Source organism: Aptenodytes patagonicus, chromosome Z, assembly GCF_965638725.1.
Source record: "Aptenodytes patagonicus chromosome Z, bAptPat1.pri.cur, whole genome shotgun sequence".
Lineage (NCBI taxonomy): Eukaryota > Metazoa > Chordata > Aves > Sphenisciformes > Spheniscidae > Aptenodytes > Aptenodytes patagonicus.
The window spans coordinates 47,031,500-47,055,957 of NC_134982.1; the positions used below are offsets into that span (position 1 = coordinate 47,031,500).

General features: G+C 40.0%; 1 protein-coding gene across 10 annotated transcripts in view; it reads left to right on the forward strand.

The window, feature by feature from the left end:
* Positions 1-8,016: 8,016 nt before the first annotated feature.
* Positions 8,017-24,458, forward strand: part of AOPEP (aminopeptidase O (putative)) — a 230,758-nt gene continuing 214,316 nt past the window's right edge. For all 10 annotated transcript variants that reach the window (XR_012997438.1, XR_012997439.1, XM_076362845.1 and 7 more), the window contains exon 1: positions 8,017-8,043. The gene's annotated coding sequence lies outside the window, so the exon portion shown is untranslated. The remainder of the gene's footprint in view (positions 8,044-24,458) is intronic.

Consider the following 24,458-nt stretch of genomic DNA (forward strand, 5'->3'; position numbering starts at 1 on the left):
TGTGAACACCAGAGAGGCTGTGAATTGCAAATTAGTTTTGGGACAGAGATCCAGGTCTTTTGTCTGCCTCATCAAACTTAGCCACAGAAACTTAGTATCAAAGAAGCGCAAGGCTTGTAAACTAAGCAGAACATGAGCCAGCCAGTGATAATTCCAATTACACTTACTGTTCTCAAAGATAAAACAAAGATTCTTAAAGAATCTGATAAATCATACAACAATGAATTAAATTTTATTAGCAAGGGCTGAATGACTTGAGTTAGTCTTAATTCTATTCCCAAAGCATGTTTATTAAGAATATTGTCATTTTCTTTCTTTCTTTCAAATATTCAGACACTTCATATTGTCAGTGCAGATGGTGAATCAGGTTTAGAATTCAAACAGTTCCTCTTAATTGATGTTCTTCTTATAATTTTAGTGTAATTCCAGAAAATGTCTCCAAACTTGCAACATATAAAAATTAAATGCTATGTTTTATATATATTATATGCATGTTATAACATTGTAAACAAATGTACTTGTTTTGTGTGTATTACTTCTTTGTAGATTATGAATACATCGTAAGAGTCTAACTCATGAGAATAAAACCCATATTTCATTGATAAGTTGAGAAAAATTATCTTTCAACATCTACAGCTGTTAGTAGTAAGAATTAGAATCAGTTAGGTCATTTAAGGCATGTAATGCGTATATTACGGAATTATGTGTTGAGCAGTATGTCCTCTTCTGGAAGCTGCAATGTACGTTTTTTGGAAAAAGTATCATTTATTGCTTTTGTGAATACAGTGATTAGTACATAAGCTTAATACCTTTTCAAGAAATTGTTTTTCACATTATGTACTTCATCACTATACATCACTATGTAATGGATAATGTTTTGTTTTGTTTTGTCTTTGGCCTGTGTCATGCAGAAGATTCAGGTTAAATGTTAATTAACCTTCCTTGCATTCAAGTCTACAATTCACTAGAGACCTATTAAATTAGGACAAAACTTACTCTCGAGTCCTGTGAAAGCAATGCTGAATTTTGCTCTTTAATCTAGGTGCTTCAGGGTTTCCCCTCTCCCCGCTGGTGCTGACGTGATAGACTGATTGCCCAGAACAGGCACAGGGTGCAATGGAGATCCAGCGCACACTCCGTCAGCCTCCCCAGACACTGTCCTCCAACTGCTAATGAAAGGATTTTCACAAACAGTTGATCCAAAATGCCACTCTGAGTTCAAAAAGGCAACAGCTTTATTTTGGTAAAAAATATACATATATTTCCCTCATTAAGCCTGGCACAGTGGTTTTTATATGTCACCCATCACCCTAATATCTCAACATCTCTAAAATGTTTTGAAATATAAATTCTACCTCCACTACATCTACTCTCTTCCCTTCCAAAACATGGAGTAAGTAGCTTGACTAGTTCACAGCTCAGTTCCTAAGTGTGGGAAATGTGGTGAACGTGCTGGAGAAAGCTGAGAAAAAGAATTACGCTTTTTTTTTTTTAATTAATTCTGAATGCAATCACCTTGATTTTGAAATTAAATTACCTTTTATGATATTCTCAGTCTAGGTCTGAGTTCTTGGTTCCAGATTCAGTAACTGGAAGGCAGGTAAGAACGGGGGAGATGACTTCGTCACACTTTCATGCTAACTTACTTTACATTCAGTTTCAATTGGTGCCTTCTCAGACAGATGTGTATGTCACCTAAATACTGAGATAGTGCTTATTGGCCTAAAAGAGTCAGGGTTTTACATAAATCCTTCTGGCAGGCTCTCCTGCTTATGTCCTCACCATCCCTGCATAAGGTTTCTTGTGGATTTTGAATCAAATGATGTAGGGAGCTGAGCCTCATGTGACTGCAGATGTAAGCCCTCCATCACACTTATTTTTGGTGTTGTCTGGAAAAATTGCACAGGCTGCAGCAAAAGATTTCAGTGTATTCCTGTGGCTTCTTGTGGATGCGATGGACACAGCTGGTGACGTACAGGGGCGCAGCTGGCAGGAGGGTGAAGGCTGCCAGCAGAGCTGCAGGGCCTGCAGCCGCGTCTCAGACACCCTCTGCATCCAGGTGGCCTCAGAGGCTGACGGCTGGCTCTGAACACTGGACTTTGCCAGCTTTCTTCATCTGCTTGCTTAGGAAAGGGAGGATACATACTGCATGCTCGAGAGGTCTCCAGGTAATGAGTGAAACTCATTTTGGCACTGAGCAACCCATATACTTCAGGACTGTAATTGTATTTCTTTCTGACATACATGGAGCTGGGGAAGTTACAGCATCACAGGCCATTCCCTGCAGCCATTCTCCTCCAGTTATGTGTCAGAAGCTTTTCAGCCTATCTGTCAGATTATAAAATATTCTCTAGACCCTCATTTGCTTATATTTAGTCCTATCCTGCAGCATTTCTTGAGTTCCTGAACCTTTTATTTCAGTTTCCTAGTGGCAAGCCACTTCATATTATTAACAGTCATAGGCCTGCAGGAAAATATTAAATTATGCATATGTTTACTTACATTCGTTGTTTACATTACATTTGGAGATCAGAGAGTGAATAGGAGTTTTTTGTGATGATTCACTCCATTCAGCTTCCCTTTTGTGTACTAGCTGGAAGGGTTCACAATGAGCTGATCTCTCCACTGAGCATAATGAAGCCCACACTCTCAGGGGCAACAAATAATTTTCTTGTGCCGATTGAGTAAGTTTTCCTGAAAGCAAGACTTTTCTGTCTCTTTATCCCATATTTGAATGACTGTATTAGGATTTTATCAGGCCAAACTGGTATCAAAGCATGAGGCCAAATTAAGACAACCATTGGTGTTCATGCTGAGGGGGTATTTTTCTGCACTGGATGATAAGAATCACTGCAGGTAAAATAATAGACTGGATAAAAGAAATAATCCTTTTAGGAAAATACAGGTTAAATTAGATGACAACACTCTTGATGTGAGAGTAAAGCCATAGAAAAACATTCATATTTAGCAATTGTATCAATAACTAATTCTTACAAGTGATGAGCTGGTAGCAATAGCCACTGAATCCACATAAAATTTGATCCTAAGATCAGGTGTCCATTTTTATCTTTATATTTGCTTCCAAAAGGTAACTTCATGTAAGAGATATCTTTGCAAACCCAAAAGTGGAAATGGTATATGTGTCTAGCTAAGACAAAACACAGCATCTGAGGTTCATTTTTATCTTCTTTGGTGTCTTTTAATAATTCTTTGTACTATTTTAAAATGTGCAACCAAGGAAAGATTACCAGGCAAGGTATAATTTTTTTCCCACCTCTCCTCGTGCTTCAGGGATGTCTCCACAGCCAATTTGCTTTACAGGCTTCCACATATGGTATACTTAACACATTGATTTTTAAGATTTCAGAAACCACTTGCAGATGAGTATCCCTTTATATTAATCAAAATACTGACAAAGTAGGACAGTGGCTCCAGCTGTTAGCTGCAGAAGCAACTAAAGAAGAAAGAACTTCCTTGGAAGAGGATAAAGCTTAGCCGCAGCAGGGCCACCACATCACTCTGAACTGTGTGGGAAAAAGCTCCAGTTTTAGTGTCAAGCAGCAGACCAGGTGGTACTTCTGTTAACTCTTTTTACTAAACAATGTGGGGTGTTGGGAAAAAAAACAGCAAGCCAAGAACTTGCTGGTAAGAGCACCTATGAAAGCCATCAAAATAAGTAAAAAAAGACTGAGGTATGCCAGCTTCCCAGGCTTTTAAATTCAGTTTCATGCATACCTGCTTTTATACCACCTCCTCCACTGTGCTTCCCTACTCACCCTCACTTTTGTTTCCTTTCACAACATTTATAAACATTTATAACATTTATTACTTACGTACCACCTCTACTAGAGTGGAGGTGTGTGGGAGATCTTTGCTGCCATCACACCGTTCATGCTGCCTCTCTGTTAAACCCTTTTACCCTATCCTGTGTGTCCCTTGTTTCTTTCGATGATAACTTTCTAGAATAAAGGATGCCTCTTCCTCTGTGTTGGTACTAGCTCAACTGGTTTTTAGGCACTATTGTCACAAACATAATAATTAACAGTGCAAGGCAAGCCGTATGTTCAAAGGAGTTTGAAAGGAGCCACCATCCAGTTTCAAACTATGTCCAAAATTGTGCACACCCTCATTCAAATACATCTCTTCACGTCTTTTATTTCTCTGTGGGCAGCATCTTGTGATCAATTGAAAGGTGATTTGTAATTATAGTTTGTGAATTGTAAGCAGTCTAGACTCAACTTGTTAGACTGAGCTTTGCCCTCCTCTCCATGTTTCAAGTACTCCTTCTATAGAGCACTTGCTCTAAATAATTGCCACTGCTGTCATGTTTGGCACCAAAATAAAGTTGATGTGGTACTAGTGACAAAAATTTTTAAGAAGTATTTAGCAGTTACTATCAGTATTTTTTACTTTTAGAACTTAAGCCTGATTGTTAAAGGCGTAAAATATTAATACTACTGAAATATTGCCCAAATAAACTGTTATAAAAATACCCCTTTATGTAATCTTTATTTTTTTTTTGCGAAAGTTACAGTAATATTTTTACACTAAGCTGGAAAATACGAGACTTCAGCATGACGTAGATGGTACAGAATAAGGGGTGGATATTGTCCTGGTTTTGGCAGGGATAATTTCCTTCCTAGTAGCTGGTACAGTGCTGTGTTTTGGATTTAGGATGAGAACAAAGTTGATAACACACCGATGTTTTAGTTGTTGCTAGGTAGTGCTTACACCAGCCAAGGACTTTTCAGCTCCCCATGCTCTACCGACTGAGAAGGCTGGAGGTGCACCAGAAGCTGGGAGGGGGCACAGCCAAACTGGCCAAAGGGACATTCCATACCATGTGACATCATGCTCAGTACATAAACTGGGGAAAGCTGGCCAGGGGGGCCGCTGCTTGGGGACTGGCTGGGCATCGGTCGGCGGGTGGTGACCGATTGTACTGTGCATCACTTGCTTTGTCTATTATTATTATTATTATTATTATTATTATTATTATTATTATTATTATTATTACATTATTATTATTATTGCTTTTATTATTTTATTTCAACTATTAAACTGTTTTTATCTCAACCCATGAGTTTTTCTCACTTTTACTCTTCCAATTCTCTCCCCCATCCCACCGGGGGGTGGGGGGAGGCGTGAGCAAGTGGCTGTGTGGTGCTCAGTTGCTGACTGAGGTTAAACCACGACATAAGCTTTTCTTTTTTAATGGCAAATAAACTTCACTACTGGAATTACAAGCAGGTAGCTACTTTGCTCATGTTTAAGGCCAAATAAAGCAAGCCTTCAATATTCATGTACATCAGGCTATCAACTGTTCACTTGACAAAAGCAATCTAGAGTGTTTTATTGTAAATGGGAAGGATGATGATGATATGCCACACTGTATGCATTTGGACAGCAACAGGAAATGCTATTTGTCAGAGAATAGCTCTTCTTTCAAGAAATAAATAGGTTTGAGGTAAATGTGGAGCAAGAGAGAGGTTGATTTATGCTCATGATGAGGTTCTGGTTTAGTTTTTTTAAGCTAGAACAATGCATTCTCTCAGTCATTTGAAAAGGCTGCCATGTACGCAAGTAAAAGCAAGAACAGTTAGCAGTGTTGACAATCCACTAATCTTTAACAAAGTGCAGTTGATTTCAAGAGCTCTGTACATCACTATTGCATCAGTAGGAAACTTGACCTATATTGTGCACTGAAAACAAAAAAGCCCACTAAGGCTGCTGTCGTGCAGCTTTTGCTTAAGCTACAGCATTCCCGATTAGAAAAAACGCGTTTTTCCAGTATTTGCGAAGTAATGTGTATCTTCATGATCATTCACTCTTATTTGTGTATGTCAGATCTTCTCAGACAGAACTCGTACAAATACCGGTTTTATCTGGATTCAGAACACAACTTAAGCCTATCCAAAGTGGTACACTGATTTTGGACGCAACCTTTCCTTGATTACTGCAGATAGCCCTGGCCAGAAAGTCCTTCCTAAGTATGGGTAGTGCGGCTGTAATCCTCAAAGAGAGGACCCTGTACTGGATCTGGCTGCTTCAGAGATATTTTCTGTTATCTTCCTACCAGTGCTAGTATATTCCAATTATTTTGGAAAGACTGAGATTTCTAGCAGTTTATGACACTTTAAAAACCATCAACCAGTCAGACCTGCTCTGAGTGAGTTTGCATTTCACAACAGCAAGTAGGCATCCAAATGTCGTATAGGCTCCCGAGTCCAATGTTTGTGAGCCTCTAAAACCTTAAAATTTCTGTTCAATTGTGATTGGAGCTCCCAGCTACCTAAATTTCTGCACGGCAGTCTTTAAGACATCTTTGAGTAGGTTTACACTGCAGCTGATGCAGAGGTCATTAACCATGAAACACACAGGCTAGGCCTGGAACCAGCACTTTACAGCTGACTGCGAGGTGAAGACTAAGCTACTTCACCCTGGCACTGAAGCAATATAGGGCAGATACATCGCTTTCAGGGTCCAAAATTCATTGCTGCATTGCTTTGTGTAGATATGCCTCCATTTTCTGCGAGCAGGCATTCACAAAACTAAACCAAATCCTTCTCCTCAGAAGGATTCTCAAACTACATTCCCAAATTCCCTGCCTAGCATACCCTGTCCAGTGGGGACAGGAGGTCTGCACAATAGAAGATCTCTGTGTTTCTTTCCCTATAATCCAAGGACAACGGCATCTGCCTGGGGAGATGGTGCTGTGTTTGCAAACTTCCCTGGTTAGCAAGGATCTGAATCCAAATTGCCCACCTCCCTTGAAAATGCCCTAGAAAGTGCAATTGGGAGTTCTGGGAGAGACTCTCCCAATTTCCCTTCTCAGTGTTTTTCCACTTTGCATAAATAATTAAATGTTCATGAGGCTAAGGAGAAGGAGAAAGTGACTTTGCCCAAGCTGTGGTTAAGGCACTCACATTGGAAAGCCAGGTTTGAATCCTTATTCTAATGAATATTTAATTATCCTTCCGATACCAGACAAGCTGCGGAGGCATTTCCATTCCCTGCTCCCCCACTCCTTATGCTAGCCTCGTCAAGGAGCCCGGGCACCTGTGGACCTAGAATTTAATAAGCAGCAAGACTCACAAAACTAAACACTGCAAAGCTAAACCAGGTATTTCAAAGACCTTTCATGGTCCCGATTTTAACAGCCAGTGGCCTGCCTACCGTTCCCAGACAGCTGCAGAGTTGATTCAGTGCTAGCAACCATCGGATATTTTTAGTGGCTATTCCTTTTGCTGACAGAAGTCACAGAACAATTTGCCAGTGAGAAACATCCTTGGCTTGCCCGGGAGCCAGCTGACAGCTCCAGCACCCAGCCGGCTCTGAGACGCAGAAGCAGGGGGGCTGCGCCGGCAGCTCATCAGTGATGAACCGCTCCAAGAGCGTAACCATTCGCTGCCGATCTAAACGACAGGATGAGGGATCTAATTAAATCTGTGATGCAAGAATAAATGCTTTTATTTATATCCTAAGCTGCGGTCAGTGGGATTTCGGCCGCCTTGCACACCAATGACAGGGCCCCACCCTTGCGAGCAAAAACGTGTGTTTCTCCATCCTGTGATCTTAACGCGCCTGCAAAGGCGGGTGCAAGCAGCCCAGCAATTCTGATGCTGGAAAGAAGCAACCAGGTACCTCAGAAGGCCAGTTCCTGCCCTCTTCCCTCATCCCCCACTGCCTGGGCGTGGGAAATTCATCCTTTGGTTTGTACGGCGAGGCCAGGTCCGCCGGCAGTAGGCGTCTTATCCTTCGCTAGCCGTACCGTGCGTCGTACGAGGCTGCCCTCGGGGCTGCAGCGACGAGAGCCGCCAGCCCATCCCCTGAACGAGAGAGCGGGACGGTCGGACGGCGGCTCCCGCCGCGGCGAGGAGGAGCCGCCGCCGCCGCCGCCGCCGCCGCCTCACGGGTGTGGGGGGAGCCTGCGGGACCCGGCGGCGGGGCGGGGCGAGTAGGGGCCGTGCCGGATGGGTGAGGTCATCAAAAGGCGCCGCGGCCGGGCTGGAGGGCGGCGGGGGCTCGGCGCGGGCCCGGCAGGTAAAGCCGCGGCAGTTGGGCGCTCGCGGCCGCTCAGGAAGCCCGGCGGGGCTGGAAGGGGAGGGGGTCGGTAGCGACCGTTTGCCCCGCTCGCCCCCTCTCCCCTCGCACGCCTCCGCACGCGCCGCACGGCCCCAGGAGCCGGCACGTTGGCGGTGAAGCGGCCGCCGTTGTAAGCGTTCCTTCTCCCTCACCCCCCAGCCCTGCGCCTCCGGCCTGGCGCGGCGCACGCGGCCCCCGCTCCGGGCGAAGGAGGCGTGAGGGGGAGCCGGGCGCCGGGTGAGGGGCTGGGCCGCGCTCTGCTGGGCGCCCTGGCTGCTCTTGTACCGCAGCCTTTCCCGCCTCCGGCGTCGGGCCGATCCGCCAAGCCTCGTGCGAGGCGCTTCTGGAAGTTACAAAGTTAGCGTCCCTGCCCTTTCCTAGAGACTAAGCTGCTGCAGCTGGAGAGTGGTAGGCAGTAGAGTGGTCAGAATGGAAAATAGTAGGGGGTGTGCTGCCAGCAATACCTGTCGTCTTTTTTCACGCTACTTATGCAGCTTGAATCGGTGCCCTTCTTGTAGGACTTTAGCGTTAAGTATAATTTCCTGAAAGAACTTTAAATGTAATTCTGTTCATGCTTCTCAAAGCTGATTAACAAGCTTTTCTGCTCGCTGGCCTCCTTAACACTTGGAAACGTACAGGTGAAACTCCTATCTTGATAAGTGGCATTTTGTAATTCATCTGAGAATTTCAGCTTAGTTGTGTCTTAGGCCCTTGACTAGAGATAATGCTTAGTTTCTTAAAGGTCAAGTTGAGTGACTGAGGTGGCTTGCCAATGTCAACATTGGAAAGAGAAGACTGTTTTTCTGATTCCAGCCTTAAGGAAATAGTTCTTTCACGTTGTAGGTGGTATTTATAAATGACAGCTGCATTGAGTTAAAAACAGTCATTCTGTTTCAGCACGGATTTGATTTGGACACTTCCTATGTATGAATATCTTCTCACTTGCATGCTCCATCTCCTGAAAATCAGACACGCACCCCCCTTCCTTGTGTATTTTGAGTGGAAATAAAATCCAAGGTAATTTTGCACCTCTTTAATGCTGTTAAGCATCTCCACAGAATCACCGAGGTTGAAGGGGACCGCTAAAGATCATCTAGTCCAATGCCCCAGCTCAAGCAGGGTTAGATGTAGCAGGTTGCCTGGGACCATATCCTGCTAGAAATCATTTTGTAAAATAAAAAATTGAAAATTCCATCTTTACACAAACGGGTTTTCTATAAACATTGTAATTGTTGATTTGTTGGCAGGGACTTGTAAAACGTTTAGCTGCATATATTTGCGATCTGTTTAATGATTTTAGGTACTGGTCACTACTGTAATATAAAGAACCACCAATGGACTAAAGAGAGTTTATGGGGAATATCTGGATGCTTTTCCTAGCTCATTTACCGATAGCAAGTTACGCTTCTGTCTTGATCTTTGGTTAATTATGTGGTTTTCTTCAGGAATGGGTATTTTGGGGGTGGAAGGGGACTTTGATTTTTTGGTGTTTCCCTTCTTATTTCAGCTGAAAGAAAGAAGGAGTTTTCTATGTTGATTTGTAATCTCAACTCGTGGGAAGCAACTTCCACGGCTGCTAACTTGTAGTTGGTAGAGAAGGTCTTCCATTATGCTCGTTATTTCTATAGTTTCCAGACTTAAAAGGACGCTTCTGAAAAGGCACCATTTACTTTGTCAAAGGATATTACTAATTGAATTAACTTTCACATCAAAGCCTCATTACGTTGTGTGCTGGTTTTCTTATGATGCAAGAAAAGCGTCTACAAGCTCTTTTGTATGGACTGGTTTACAGTAGTTTAACAGTGGCAAATGTTTCTGTTAGTTTGTTTAAGCCTTACTTTCATCTATAGAAGAACTCATTCCTGCCTTAAAAAGGCTTAAGATGGCTTAGCTATTTGTGTTAAGTGTGTGGAATAAAAATAAGTTTGTAATTACCAAAAATTATGTATACACATTACTTGATATTTAGAGAGTAAAATTACTGTTGATGCTGATGTTCAAAACTGAGTTCTTGGTAAGATCTTAGTGTCTTACATTGTGTGAAAAATTTATAAAACTGGATTTGGAAGAAGCTTCTTTGAAAGCAGTTTAAAGGGAATTAGTTATAAACCTCGTATAATTATTAAAGAGTGTTTATCCAAAAGACTTTTTTTTTTCATATTTTAATTTCTTTAAATGCTAAGTGGAGAGCATTGTAGGTTATAATACTAACACCTGCATGTTGAAAGCAATTGAGTTAGCTTTTATATACAGACGAAGCAAATCATGCTTAAGTGAAGGTGAAGAGAAACCAAAGATGGCTTTATTTTGCACTGTGTTTTACATGGGGATAAAAAGCTGGTGGTGTTTAAATAGGTAGCATCTGGATATTGGCCAGTGGCATGTAGGGAAAGTCTGTGGTGCTGAAATACTTCTACACTTTTTGAAGAATATAGTGAGTACATAATACAAACAAGTTGGTGTCTGTGCTTCAGAGATTCTTGTTTGCAGCCCAGAATATTAGCTTAAATTACCAGTTCAGCTGCATGTGCCAGGCTATGGGCTGGAGTGACTGTGCCTGGAGATACCTGTCTCTGTTGACTGTTGTTCAAAGGGGATGATTCTGGCAGAACCGGCAGCTGGGGGAAACAGACCTAGCATAAATTCGTAGGGTTTGTCTGACCATCCTTAGTTTTCTAAGAAACTCAATTTGTGTAAATTTCTATGTAATTGCTTTAATTGGGTGTTATTTCAGGGAATGAGTTTGTGTACTGTCTGAAAAACAGAAAAGCTTGAGATAGAAATGTCCTCCATCTTGGGGATTAATGCCTGCTACTTGTGTCAGCATTTGTGTGTGAATAAGTTTGTGCAACTCTGATTTTGCACAATAAAAAAATACTGGTATGGTTTTTCAAGGCATTAACCAGTTAATGTATTCAAATTTTTGGAACAGCTTTAAGTTGGGAATTTTCCAGGGTTTGGCAGATGTCAAATACAGAGATGTAACTGCCTGGTTTGGTTGGAGATCAGTTCTTTTGATCTTCTTTCATACAGCCCTCTCTTTCATTCATTTTTGTTTTCTGAGATTTTGGAAATCTGTGAAAAGAAACAGCTACAGTTGTGCTCCGAAATAAGAGGTATTTTGTGTATGTTTACAAAAGATGATGTTTGGCATAGTCCTACATTTTGCCATGAAGACGTATCTTAGACAACTGCATTTTGCACCTACTTTTCACTGTCGTGTATTAACAATGTAAGACAGTCCGTCACTGGCTGATCTAGCAGGAGTGCAATGAAATAAAGCGTGTGCTCGGAAAGGGAGTAGATGATTCAGTGCATTCTGGATAGTACATTTATACCTTGTGCCACTTTATTATGGAGTCATCTCTAATGACCATATATCTTCTCTGTTTTTCAAGGGTGTTTTTTTTTTTTTAAGGTTGTAAGCCTTTCATTTGTTTCCACCTAGTAATGCCTGTACTGGACCTCCCAATAAGTTCAGATGGCTTTCTGATTTTTCTCATGTGATTATTAGTGTTAGAGTGGAATTAGACTGGAATAGTTAGTTGTTAGCAATTGAAAAGAACAGCTTCCTGGAATAATGGAACATGAGTATCAAGTATCATAATTGATCATTCTAGTTTTTAATAGGCTATTTACAGGTTTAACTAGACTACTTTGTATAACAGTTATTCTCACTTTCTTAGTTTACTATTTGTAATGGATATATTCCCAGGGTAGTTCAGAAGGCCATTTTTTTTCTTCTCCACTTTCCCCTGTAGGACAGGATTATGTTTCCAAGTTCTTCCCTTCTCCTGTCTCTTTATTTCATTTTCCTTTTAACTGTAACAATCAAAACTGTGCATTACTATGTATTTATTACCACAAATAAACATTTTTTGCTATAGATCATAGAATCATAGAATAGTTTGGGTTGGAAGGGACCTCTAAAGGTCATCTAGTCCAACCCCCCTGCTGTGGGCAGGGACATCTTCAACTAGATCACGTTGCTCAGAGTCCCGTCCAACCTGACCTTGAATGTTTCCAGGGGTGGGGCATCCACCACCTCTCTGGGCAACCTCTTCCAGTGCTTCACCACCCTCAGCATAAAAAAAAAATTCTTCCTTATATCTAGCCTAAATCTACCCCCCTTTAGTCTAAAGCCATTCCCCCTTGTCCTGTTGCAACAGGCCCTGCTGAAAAGTCTGCCACCATCTTTTTTATAAGCCCCCTTTAAGTACTGGTAGGCTGCAGTAAGGTCTCCCTGGAGCCTTCTCTTCTCTAGGCTGAACAACCCCAACTCTCTCAGCCTTTTTTCACGGGAGAGGTGTTCCATCCCCCTGATCATTTTCGTGGCCCTCTTCTGGACCCGCTCCAACAGGTCCTTGTGTTTCTTATGCTGAGAGCTCCAGAGCTGGACGCAGTGCTCCAGGTGGGGTCTCACCAGAGCAGAGTAGAGGGGCAGAATCCCCTCCCTCGACCTGCTGACCACGCTCCTTTTGATGCAGCCCAGGATACGGCTGGCCTTCTGGGCTGCGAGCGCACATTGCTGGCTCCTGTCCAGCTTTTCATCCACCAGTACCCCCGTGTCCTCCTCTGCAGGGCTGCTCTCAATTCCTTCATCCCCCAGCCTGTATTGATGCTGGGGGTTGCCCCAACCCAGGTGCAGGACCTTGCACTTGGCCTTGTTAAACCTCATGAGGTTCACACAGATATTTTTAGGAAGTTTATTCTCTAATCTTGTCTGCTTTGAACTGTGTTTTATTTTGCCTGGAAGCTCTTTTCTCAGGTTTGCTTTCAGAGGCATATGATTCTAATTCAGGCCGATGCTTTCTGTATTAAGTGGAAAAGCAGTGTTGTACAAATATCATGCCATGAAGGATCACTTCTCCCCTATTTCCCATTCTTTGTGCCTTTTATGCAACTCTATTATGCACAGATGATCAAGAGTGACTCTATTCATGTTGGTCACCATCTGCTATTATTGTTGTTTATTCTTTTGCAAACATTTATCTTCTAAAATATTAAAACATATAACCAAACAATTAGCTTCCCTTGTATTTTTACGACTTACGAAGTACATTTGATAAGGAGGGTGCATTGAATGTAAGGTCTATTTTTAAAATGTACTAGTAATTTGTTACATCTTTGTGCGTAGAAGAAGTATGATACGAAACAGCGTTTGTAAAATGATCATCGAGTTTGTGGTAGCATTACAGTTCCTAATTTGTTTTCATGCTTAGAATCCAGCTGGTGAACCTTCTTTTCTAAAGGTGAAATGCATTACTTTAAAAAAAATGAAAACCAGATACTGATATTATGGACAGACTATAGCAAAAAATACTACAGAAGACAATGTTGTGTAGATGTCAGAAAAAAGATGTCAGAAATAATGGCTCTAATATCTTCTCTATTATGACAGTACCTTGATATGTGCATAAGGTAGTGAGGAACTTGTCATATCAAATCCAAGGAATACTGGCTCACAACAGTGTATTTAGGAGGCAGTAGTAAAAGACGTACTATTTGCATATACAAAGCTCAGATATGTACAGAGAACTTCCAACATGTACAGCAAAGATATTGCTTCAGCAGCTGACGTGTGTTTCTTGTATTACGTGAACACCATGATTACAATTTATTCTCTTAACCTGTTAAGGAAGAATGAAAGGAAACACAGAATGAATAGAACTTCAGTTATAAGAGTGTATTAGATAGCTGGACCACAAAATAAACCAAATGATACCTGCATGCTTTGACATTTGTATGGCAGAATGCATACCAATGGCTTTTGATTGTCTGGAAAACACTTTAGAGGTATTTAAACCATGTTAGTAACAACACAACATACATTACATCAGTGTTCAAAAAATACATGAGGTATGAATACATAGGCAAGACTTTCAATTTCTGTGTAGTTAGTATAGGCATTCTTTTTGTTTAAAACAAAAGCCCCATTTCTCTTTGTATCTTTCATACTCCAATTCCTTCTCCCTGTGAGAGTGAGGAAAATGCTGAATGACAAATACTAGTCTGAATTAGTTCCATGATCATACATTGGGAGTGAAGTTTGTTACACTTCAACTGATTCTGTATTCAATTAGTCAGAAAAAAAGTAGGGAAGAATACTGCCTTTTTATACCTAGGCTTGACTTGCAAATTTGCATAACATTGCAGCTCCTAGTGATTTTGCTTAGGATTTTGATAAGCTGTATTTTAGTACTTGCAGTAGAAAACATGTTGGTGGGATAATTACATTGTTTTTTGTATATTTTTGGTAAGACTTGATTGAAGAAAAGGTAGAAGTTGATTTAATCAAATGCAGTTGGAATCAAATGGTAACTTAAATCATTATTTACAGCCTGTTCTGTTAAAACTCCCCAAATTATCACATATTTATGAAAAGACATAACAGTTCAAATAAAGAGGAGAGCATGGGGTTTACAAGGATGTTTGATTGTTGCCCAGCTACACTTTTTTTTTCTTTTTTTTCTTCTCACCTGTCTCTTCTACCTGTCATTATAACTTTTTGCTTCTATGAGTGCACACATACTTTCTCTCTGTCTCATCTCGCTGATTTAGTCATGTTGGACCACTGAGGGACAGTCTATGTGTAGATGCTAAACTTCAAACAAAAGATCAGCATGTTTTTTACAACATTGTTGAGATAGCAGTACTGATTGAAAGCAAAGATATAGATGCCTAGCATTTAAATAAATACAACAATTTATATACGTATATAGAATCACAGAATCATAGAGTAGTTTGGGTTGGAAGGGACCTCTGAAGGTCACCTAGTCCAACCCCCCTGCCGTGGGCAGGGACATCTTCAACTAGATCACGTTGCTCAGAGCCCCATCCAACCTGACCTGGAATGTTTCCAGGGGTGGGGCATCCACCACCTCTCTGGGCAACCTCTTCCAGTGCTTCACCACCCTCACCTTAAAAAATTTCTTCCTTATATCTAGTCTAAATCTACCCCCCTTTAGTCTAAAGCCTTTCCCCCTTGTCCTGTTGCAACAGGCCCTGCTGAAAAGTCTGCCACCATCTTTTTTATAAGCCCCCTTTAAGTACTGATAGGCTGCAGTAAGGTCTCCCTGGAGCCTTCTCTTCTCTAGGCTGAACAACCCCAACTCTCTCAGCCTTTTTTCACGGGAGAGGTGTTCCATCCCCCTGATCATTTTCGTGGCCCTCGTCTGGACTCGCTCCAACAGGTCTATGTGCTTCTTATGCTGAGGGCTCCAGAGCTGGACGCAGTGCTCCAGGTGGGGTCTCACCAGAGCAGAGTAGAGGGGCAGAATCCCCTCCCTCGACCTGCTGGCCACGCTCCTTTTGATGCAGCCCAGGATACGGCTGGCCTTCTGGGCTGCGAGCGCACCTTGCTGGCTCCTGTCCAGCTTTTCATCCACCAGTACCCCCGTGTCCTCCTCTGCAGGGCTGCTCTCAATTCCTTCATCCCCCAGCCTGTATTGATGCTGGGGGTTGCCCCAACCCAGGTGCAGGACCTTCCACTTGGCCTTGTTAAACCTCGTGAGGTTCACATGGGCCCACTTCTCCAGCTTGTTCAGGTCCCTTTGGATGGTATCCCATCCCTCTGGCATGTCGACCACACACTCAGCTTGGTGTCATCTGCAAACTTGCTGAGGGTGCACCCGATCCCACTGTCTATGTCACTGATGAAGATATTAAACAGTATCAGTCCCAATACGGACCCCTGTGGGATGCCACTCATCACCAACCTCCATCTGGACATTGAGCCATTGACCACTACCCTCTGGATGCGACCATCTAACCAATTCCTCACCCACTGGACAGTCCACCCATCAAATCCATACCTCTCCAGTTTAGAGAGAAGGATGTTGTGGGCGACCGTGTCAAAGGCCTGACAGAGGTCCAGATAGACGACATCTGTAGTCCTTCCCATGTCCACTGGTGCAGTCACTCCATCATAGAAGGCCACTAGGTTAGTCAGGCAGGACTTGCCCTTGGTGAAGCCATGCTGGCTGTCTTGAATCACCTCCCTGCCCTCCATGTGCCTTAGCATAGCTTCCAGGAGGATCTGTTCCATGATCTTCCCAGGCACAGAGGTGAGACTGAGTGGCCTGTAGTTCCCCGGGTCTTCCTTTTTCCCTTTTTAAAAATGGGGGTTATGTTTCCCCTTTTCCAGGCAGTGGGAACTTCACCGGACTGCCACGACTTCTCAAATACGATGGACAGTGGCTTAGCAGCTTCATCCACCAGTTCCTTCAGGACTCGTGGATGGATCTCATTGGGTCCCATGGACTTGTGCACCTTCAGGTGCCTTAGATGGTCTCAAACCTGATGTTCTCCCACACTGGGCGGCTCTTCATTCTCCCAGACCCCGCCTTTGCCTTCTGTGGCTTGGGCGGTGAGGCTTGAGCACTTGCTGGGGAAGACCGAGGCAAAAAAGTCATTGAGTACCTCCACCTTCTCCATGTCCCAGGTAACCAGGTCTCCCGTTCCATTCTGGAGGGGGCCCACATTTTCCCTCATCTTCCTTTTATCCCTGACGTACCTGTAGAATCTTTTCTTGTTGCCCTTGATGTCCCTGGCCAGATTTAATTCTGCCAGGGCTTTAGCTTTCCTAACCTGATCCCTGGCTGCTCGGACAATTTCTCTGTATTCCTCCCAGGCTACCTGTCCTTGCTTCCACCCTCTGTAGGCTTCCTTTTTGTGTTTGAGTTTGTCCAGGAGCTGTCTTTTTGTCCTGTTCAGTTATGGGTTTTCACAATGGTCCTTTTAGGAAATTTAAAAAAACCCTACCTTTTAGCTCTGATACTACATTCTGCAGTAATTTTTATCCTCCTCTTTTTTTGAAGTGCATTCTTTATCAATTTTTGCTTGTCTTTTTTTTTTTTCACTTGGTTTGATTTCTGGTTTGCTTTAATGTGATTCCTATGTCATCTGTTTCATTGCTACAGAGGTTGGGTGTATAGTCATTAATTGCCCTAATCTTTTACTTTTTTTCTTGATACTGAAAATACTGTTTATTTAAGTGACCAAATAAACAGGGCATTCCTGTCTTTTCTTCTTGGATAAAACTGAGACATTCTCCCAGGGTGGTTGAGATCCAATATTTGATAAGCCAAGCACAGCCCGAAGGAGGAGTAGATATCCATCTTGTCTGGAACGCAACCATTTATCCATCTATTTTAATGTCATAAAATTAGCAGTCCTGTTGAAAACAATGCATCTGTTCATCTCATGTCAAGTTAATTCTTATGTAACATGGCTCTGGGCCTAAATGAAACATTTAAATCCTCTTTCTAGCTCTTAATCAGGTGACTATCATATATATGCCTTAAACTATTTCTACTAGATTGTTCTAAATGCTGGGTAGCCTTATACTGTTTTTCTGTATTGCAAATGCTGTGTGCTTTCCAAAAATGCGTCATTTTACCATTAAATTTCTTGTTAATAAAGCAGGTGTAAATAAAATAGGACTAAAAAGCACAGTTGTTTTGCAGCTCTATTAATATTTGGGGTTTTTTTTAAATTTGGACAATATATTGTATTAGCACTGATTATACTTATCTTCTATAAATTTTGGTTTGATGTGAGTCTGAAGTTGTATGAAGAATAGTTTAAAGGCAGTGTGTGTTGTTTGTATTTTATAATCACTTATAATGTAATTTTAAAGAGAGAATTTTATTGCATATGTACCTGATTTAATACGTAGTGGTGTAACATTACCCATACACAAGAGGGCACACTAAGTCCTCTGGAGTATAATTACGGAAAACCTTTTCAGTTAGGGTAGATTAATATCTGCAAAGAAAATAATAAAAGCACACCTTGAATGTGGTGCTATGTATAATTTTTAACAAGTGTTTTGTATGAATATTTTATGTATGTGCCAGAAAACTTAACTAATCTTACCTTAAAGTCCTTTTGGTTTAGTTCAGTGAATAATGTGAAGTTTTGTGACTGAAGATTAGCATTTTTGTTTAAGCTGGCTTAAAGAAAAGTAGAAAGTAGTCGAACACTCACGTCATCGTTTCTTTCTTACCATAGTGTGTTATAGTCAAAAGATTATAAGTACAAGAGTTCCCATAGTGAAGTGAAGTTCCAGGATTCAAATACAAACATTTAATGATCTGAAAAGCTTTTAAAAATTACTGTTAACTTTTGGTAAAGTTCTTTCCTGTTCACATTGGAGGTTTTATTTTGTATTCTTTCTCTGAAACAATCACAATGCTTCTCTGCTTCCATCCCTGAAATTTATGTATGAAATGAATTTTTTTAAAGACACATTAGCGTCACTTGAAGATTTTTTGTCCTTGGAGTCGTCTTACTTTATTACTGAAGTAACAATTGATTTAAGTTTTAAGGACCATTTTCCCCTCTGTCTTTTCTGTACTAGTGTTAGCTTTGCAATTCTGTTTCAGAGCTTTTTAGAGTCATTGGAGGGAGTAAATAATTAGACTTCACTATGCATTTGGGCTTCTGTTAATCTCTCCCCTTTTCCCATCCCTGCCTTTCTAAGAAGACATTTAGTGGCCCAATCTCCATTAAAAGCACAATGTACTATCTCTGTAGATCTGTATACCTTCTGAAAATCTGTCATACTGTATGCAGAAGATGTCTTAAGATGCCTTTAAAAAGATTCTTAAGGAATTTTCTTTCAAAAAACAGTCAATGCAGACAATATTGCTTAGGCATCTTCGTTGTTACAAACAATTAACATTTTCAAGTAGCCACTCTGAATACTGTGAGGAAGATCACTCTAATACTATAGCAATGAAATATATATTAAAGCTAAATTCTATGTGGAAAATAAACTAGCAACTTTAGAAACAGTGATGTAGTCTGACTACTTCTAAACATATAATCTATCTTGTAAATTTCTGGTTAACTTGACCCTGGAGCAGAAGAGTAATATTTTGTTTGTTCTCTTGTTATTTCGGCTACATTCTAGACTTCTGTTGAAAATGTAAAGAACACTGTTTCCTGGGAGTATATTTTGGTATACTCATTCTTAAAATGATGTATTTCTGTTCTTATTCTTTATTTGCTCCCTACCTTTTCATTTAGTGTTTCAGTTCAACAACAACAACAAAGCAGCTCTGCAGAATATAAAAAATGACCATTTTTTGTATTTTTAAAAAAGTTAGCTCTATTTAATGTAGTATAATATGGAATGAAGTTGTATTTGCAAGACAGCTTAATATCTTTTTGCTTGTCTTTTCTCTGTGCCCCTCTAAGAAAAGTCTGGCTGCATCTTCTGTACACACCCCTTTAGGTACTGGGATATAGCAGGTAATCTTCCGTAACTGCCTCATCCCAAGGTTGACCAGACCCAGTGCTGTCAGCCTCTCCTCCTACGTTTGTGTGCTTCAGTCCTCTAGCCATGTTAGTGGCTCTCTGCTGGGCCTATTCTGTCAATGAAATTGCAATTTTTTTCAATAGACTTATTATAAACTTAGTTTCTTTCCAGAGGATTACGTTAAGCTAAGTGAATTGTTAGGCAATCAGCTTATTAATATTTAGTGGGGAAAAAACATGCAGTAGAGGCTTGTCAAAAGTTAAAATTGTTAAAATAATCTGATTGCTTTCTCTTACTAAACAACTGAGCTATTAGATAATGAAGAAATAATAGAAGATTTGCTTTGCCTTTGGAAGGACTGTTGTGTCCTGTATTAACTTTCTTTAATTTGCCTTTGAATTTAATTTTTAATTTTCTTTTATTTGTTTGTAATTTAAAAACCCACCAAACAAAACTCTCAAGACCATCTTCAGCATTCACCAGTGATTTGATTTTTAACTCTGAGAGCATTTTAAATTTATTTCAACATACTTAAATGTAATTGAGTCTGTCCTGGGTTTTGCTCAACTTTTCTTAAATTTGGATATGGCCTTATGCTGGGTTTAAGTCTATCCCAATCTGAACTGCCTCCCAAAGGGTGATCATATTCTGTCCCCAGCTCCATGTTCCTGCCTCTTCCCTTTAGTTGTCCTCTGCACTTGTGTAGCTTCATAGGAAGGAAGGCTGTGCAGAAATTTGAGGAAGAAAGACACATTTCGTATTGTGGCATCTCAGACTAAGATTGGCTTAGTTTTGTTGTGAATACACACCCTCACGTGTTTTATGCTTGCATTAGTTGAGTGATTGGATGGGGTCAATCTGGAGAAGTTACAAGCACTTTGGAGTCAGGACGTAACTGATTTTTAAAATGACTTGAAATAATTAAGTTGAAATTCAATAGCAGTAAGTACAAAGTATTACAGAAAGAGAAATTCACTGTGCAAATAAAAAATTGGGAAAAGCTCAGAGAATTGTTTTGTGGTTATAGCGGTATCGGCTCAGGTTTAATAGAGCAAACACTGAGATTTAAAGGCTGAGGTTACAGAGAAATACCACTTCTAGCTGTAGCAATACAAGTATTTATTGTCTTTCTTGCTGGGGCTCTGCTGCCCTGTGGATCTGTTGAATGACCAGGCTATGTAAATTGTCTTAATTTATTATGGGCAAAATGAACTATTTTGGCTCAGAGCACAGTTTAAACTTTATTTTAATAATCTGCCTATTCTGAACTGGTGTGTTGAGTGAGTGGAGAGATGGAAGAGTGACCTCCGAGAGGGGGTGGGGGTTAGAAGGGGTGAGAAGCAAGTGAGTGCTTCCACAGTATAACTAGGTCCTCTTTATCCAAAACTTTAGGAAACATGAACTTCGTGAAGCTTAGAGGGGGAAAAAATGTTTACAGGAAAGAATATTTAATTAAATATTATGAAAAAATGGATCATGCTAACTAGTGAAAATGAACAATTCCCTTCTGCAGAGGTATTTAAAAACAATAGAGGAGTGTTTCACACATTTCTGTCTCATCTCAAGGGAAAGAACTAGATTCTTCCACTGAGGACTCTTCCAGACAATATAATTAATCTATCAGACATATGAGGTATGTATGCAATAGTGGAGGCACAAAAAAAAATAGAGCAAAGAAAGAAAGAAGATATACTTTGAGAATATTTTTAATAAATCTAGAGTTTGGATGACATTGATAAGAAAGGCCAAATGTGGCAGAAACGACACAGTTGGCTGATGAAAATACATTTTGATGTGAATGAAGGGTAACCTGCCAAAATTCTAGTTCACACATACAGGGCACATTTTAAATAGCTCCCTGCATGTATTTGAAAGTTATTGTTTTTAATGAGTATTGGGTGTGTATTTCGAGCAGTGCAAATATTTACAGTCAGGTTATGAACTTTCTAAATATTTTAAATGAAGCAAACTAGACAAGAGTGCACAGTTAATTTGGGCAAATATGAATAGGAATGGGCATGAGCTGAGAGTCCCATGCCTTATCAATACTGTGGAACCCTGGAGAGTGATGTAGCAGGAATGTTCTGCTAATATCTAGCATTATTTTGTATAGCTAAATGTTCCCATGTACAGAGCTCTGTCTTTAGTCTCTATTTTTCTTTAAAAATAGATATAAAAGAACATTTTTTAATGTCTTGTTGCTTGCCCATAAAGCAGACGATGCTGCGGTAGTAAGAGTGTGCTAACCACATACTCCTTTGCAAATACACTGTGATAGCTTCTAATGAAATAATCAAACCATTCCTCAAAATTACTTGATTTTTGACTTTCACAACCTGAGATGCATATTTATATTCACTGAAATTTCTAATCTGGTACATTTTATTGAAGTTTTAATGTTAAGAAGTGGTAGCAATTGAAAAATCTAATAGGGATGTAGGAAACACCTCATTACCATTATACAGCTAGTATTACATGCGGCTGTTTCTTTACAGGACTATAGAGTTGCAACTAAACATTTTTTTAGGACTTTTTTCTTCTAAAATCTCAACTTGGATACAGTCTTAATATATGTTTTTATCAATTTCATCTTATTTTGCTATTTTATGCAATTTTGTATTGTTGCAGGGAGTTAGGCTTCTGCTTTTCAGTAGGTAGAAGAAAATGTCTGGTTCTATTAACACACCTTGCTAATGAATTATTATATACTTCTCAGCAAGGGGCTTTATCTGCAGCTCCACACACATATTCCCAGTGGGTTTTTGAATTTCTAGAAGCGTTTTTCATTATCACAGTGATAAGGAAATCACGGCAATAATGAATGTAGAGTTCCTGCCTCCAGAGAATGGTAGTATATAGTGGAGATACAAAATCAAGGAGAGGGAGAGGGCTTATGTAATAAATGATCAAAGCAATTACACTAACAGCAGCTTCTTTCCAATTTGTCTTACATGTGGTGTTTCTCTATACGCTATGTATGGACTATTGTTGCTGACAGAAAGGTGCTGAATTGTGCTTTACTTTTGTGATGAGTTCCTCACTAAGTTAACTGTCCAGTGCAAGTATGTTAGTGGACAATTTCTTTACAGCAGAATTAACAGACAATTAACAGCATGTGATGCTTATTTAGAGTTCCAAGGTTGGACTTTAAGGTTCTTTTACTGCTTTTTAGCATTTACTTTCGGCCACTTATTTGTATTATAGAAATAGATATGTCTAAGTTACTGCAATTGAAATTACACAGATATGACCAAAAATAGTTTTAAGCTAACCTCTAAAATTAATTTTTTTTAAATAGGTTTTTGTTTTATAGTATGTTTCTGATATTTCTTAATCTGTACAACTATACAGTAGTACAAAATGCCTAAAACAAACATTGCTGCTGTGCATGACCACGAAACACTAGAGAACAGGGAAAGGAAGTAATTTCATTTGTAATTTCTATTCTGTTAACAGTGGATTTTTGGCATGTTATTTAGTGAGCCAAACTCACTCTTTGGAGTCTCCAGGCATAGACCAGATAGTATAGAAATGACATTTAAAAAAAAAATCAGGCTTTTTGTTTGTGCCCATTTTTTTTCTCCTCTGAATTCAGTGTATGTATGTTTGCAGTTGGATATCGAAAAACCAATGGTGAAGCTGTTAGCAAATATGTTTGGTTTAGCTAGAAGCAGGTACGCTATGAAGTGTCAGAACTTCAATTAACATCATGTAGACAGAAATTCACACTGAGGCTGTGTATCCCAAGACTGACAAATAAGTTCATGGTCATATATTTCCCTGGGCTTCTCCAGTGTTCTTTTAAATATAATTTTCAATCTATTGTTGCAGATTATACCATCTGAAGTGTTTATATTTAGAAACTCTACAGTTGATTAGCAGAGTTTGCTATACCTTCATAATGTATCTCCTACTTTTAAAAAGCTAAAATTGGTGGAATTATTACAAAATTAACATTGAAATTAAAAGCATGCACGATTACCGTGTCTTAAAACTGTAGTCCATAAATTCAGTTTCTTTCCCACTTAGGAGAGCTTTAAATAGGACTATGTCAAATTACTTGAGACACCACCTCACTTCGTAGGATGCAACTTCCAGTGTGAGGATTTAGTGGAGAAGTAAAATTACCATTTGTAACAGAAGCATGCTTTGCACAGGAGATGGAGCTTTTTGCTTATTCAGTATCAATATGAAATTACCAAAATACAGTACAAAAATACAAAGATATTCGAAGGAGGAGTCCCCAACACTGTCAGAATAGAATAGCATATCAGCTTCTTTGTTGCACAGTTCTAATGTTCGGTAGACTCATTAAAAATATTTCATTAAAAAATTCTTCAGAGGTTCAGAAGCTGAGACACCTGAAAACAGCCATTTAAATTCACTTACCAGTGCTTGGAGATAGAGAGACTACCTACAAATTTTGACAACTGAGATATGTAAAGTTAAGGTGATTTGAGATAGGATTAAACAGACAGAGCGTTACATCTGAATTAAAATTCAGTGTCAGAGTGTATGCAGTAATAGTTGTAACTTGTCTACAAGTGTGTTCCTCTTGTCTGTTGCTCTATTTGTAAACATGATCAGATGTGTCATCTCCACTAAACAGAAGTGTTGATCTGAAACTTTCAGCTGTAGAAAATGAATGTCCACTCTGCGTGTTTTTTAGCCTCATTGGCCTTTGTTTTCAATTGTGTCTTGAGTCTCATGGATTTAATGTTTCGGTATTAATTGTTTTGAAGAGGGTTTATATTTAAAGACTTTAATTTTTTGATAATGCTTCAATTAATTGTGGGGGTTTTTAAGTTTGGATTGAGTTTACCTGTATGGCACTATTTGTCACCTTTTAATCTGCCCTGTTAATTAATGTTAAATAAATCTGACAGTCCTCTAAATATAAGTGTGGTTTTGTAGGCATTGAACTGCAGCTTTACTATTTATTTTAAGGTGTTCAGAGGTGTTTCTTACCATGGTAGCTGAGAATTTAATGTAAGTTAGTGTAATTAGCTTAATACTTTTGAGGTAAGAAATTGATCACATCTTCCAAATGGAAAACAGAAAAACAGGGATATAGTATAGCACAAATATTTATTGCTAGTGTAGTACT